The following is a 2597-nucleotide window of genomic DNA, read 5'->3' on the forward strand; positions in this document are numbered from 1 at the left end:
ACCACCACCAGGTCTGTTTATTTTAAGACCAGCACTTCTCCACTTCTGTTTGTTTGCATGGCGTTTAGTTAATCGTCGGGGCTAAAGAAACAATGTTGTTGTTTATCTGGAGTTCTGCATCCACGCCACAGCCAACAAGTCCTGCTTTTATAGCCGCATATACTGTAAGCTCACAACACTATTTTCGCAATTGTTTTGCCATTTTTGTATTTAAAAGATAATAACAATAATAATAATAATAATATCAGAAAAATATTTTTTTTTAAAAAAGTGCTTAAAGGGTTATTTCACTTATGGTCTACTCATGCTAATGTTTTTAAGATTCAGTATTTAGATATTAATTCATTTTAGCTACCCCGCCCCGCCCCTTCCTATACAAAGCCATTATAACTTCAAACTCTATTTTAACCATTCATCGACAACACCCGGCCATTTTTCAGTTAACTGATAATGTCCTTCTAATACACGAGGGGGTTTTCATTTATTTTTTAGTAATTATTTTGGAAAATAACCTCTCCCAGCGCCGCTCACAAAATCTGAAATAAATATTAAAACTAAATGAAAACAGTAAATGAAAAGCCACGGCCCTCTCACATATTAGGAGGACAACATCAGTCAACAGAAAAAAGGCGGGGTGTTTTCGCTGAATCTAACATGGTTAAAATGGAGTTTTAAGTTACAATGGGTTTGCATAGGAAGGGGGCGGGGCAGCTAAAATTAATATCAAATATCTAAATACTGAATCAAGTATCACATAAGTCTGAGTAGATGATGAAATGACCTGAAGTACCAAATGCACAAAGTAGTCATTATGCAGAATGTCCCATTTCACAAGTTTTCAAATGTTTAAAATGTATAAAACAACAGATCTACAAGCTCAAACTGTAGATTGGCTATTTTCAGATAGCTGTGTATATATAAGGGCTGAAGTGCTATGTTATATAGCCTAATAATGAAAATCTACAAAGTAACTAAAGTTTTCAAATAATTCTAGTGGAGTAAAAGTATAATATTTGCCTCTGAGATGTACTGGAGTAGAAGTCAAATGGAAATACTCCCGTAAAGTTAAAATACCTCAAAATTGTACCTAAGTACAGTACTTGAGTATACAGTAAATAGGGCAGAGTGCGGGCGACCGGGCATATTCTTTGTCGTCGATGTGCACTTGTCTCTCAACCTTTTTGCCATTTAAAAAAAAATTATTAACACAATATTTGCCACACACGCAATGCCTTGGGGTTCGTGCTAGCAACCGCCGTTGCCAACACGAGATATCTCGGGTTTGTTTCATGTAATTTAATCCAGAATTAATAGTATTTTATTCACCGTTTTTATCAGACATGTAGCTCCCATGGTGTGTACTAGTCATCGAATATCCAAAATCTGCTCATGCACGTGCACCATAGAGTAATAAAAGGATAGAGACTGAACCAGAGCGATAGCCCCGCCCCTCCGCTATTCATTTCAGTGGAAGTTGCTCAGTGGCGTTTTGAAGCACCCGGAAGAACCGTCTACTTCCGCATTTGACCACCAAATGTTGGTGGTCAAATGCGGAAGTGCAACCGAGCGCTCAATGTTAAAGCTCAGCTGCACGGTCATGAATCCACGGGTCCGCCTGCAGTTCACGCTCCAACCACTAGGGCCGAGTGCTTCAACACTGGAGAGCCCCCCCCTGGGGGCTTGACGCGCACGCACACACTCACGCGATTTAAAGCATTTTAGAGCTCAGATTGAGATAAAGGACCATGTTTAGAGCTTGACAAAACATTAATTTGAGGTCGCGCTATGATAAATAATAGTCCGGGCGGCAGATCATGGCCGTGAGCGAGCCCCATAGAGTCCCAAATGGAGGGCAATCACTTCCGGGGTCGGATGGATGAGGGCTCTTCTTCTTTGTTTATGTCGTGCATTTCTCACAATACCGCCTATCGTAGCGGCATGGAATCGGTTAAAATAGTTCAAATAGCCGATCTACAAGCTCACAACATGTCGATGTACATCAGCTTTTTTTTTTTTTTGTAAAATGTGGCTAATGATAACTTTAGGGGTATTAGAGGTTAGGAGGCAAGCTATGGAACCAGTGTTGTTTTTGGCAGCACATTTAGATTTTTAGTTTTAGTCATAGTCTCTCTTATGAAATAGTTTTCATTTAGTTTTAGTCACATTTTAGTCACCTGGAATGTTTTAGTGTTAGACTAGTTTTAGTCGACTAAATATCATATGATTTTAAAATGTGTTTCGGCGGGCCTTGATGCCGTCGTAATGACTGATTTTACACTTGCTGAAAATAGCCGGTCTACAAGCTCACAACGTGTCGCGCTGCGACGCATTGTGAGCTTGTAGATCTGCTATTTTCAGCATGCAACCAAGTGTAAAATGACTTATACTGGATCTCTTGTCCACTATTACCTTCCTAACATTTTAGTCTAGTTTTTATTTGTTGACGAAATTGTCAGTATATTTAGTAGTTTTAGTCACCATAGCTTAGTTTTCATTTAGTTTCCGTTTAGTTTTAAAAAGGTAGTCGACGAACATTTTTCGTCTTAGTTTTAAGTCGACGAAATCAACACTGTATGGAACCCTAGGTGTGGGAAGGT

This window comes from Electrona antarctica, assembly GCF_951216825.1.
Source record: "Electrona antarctica genome assembly, chromosome: 15".
NCBI lineage: Eukaryota > Metazoa > Chordata > Actinopteri > Myctophiformes > Myctophidae > Electrona > Electrona antarctica.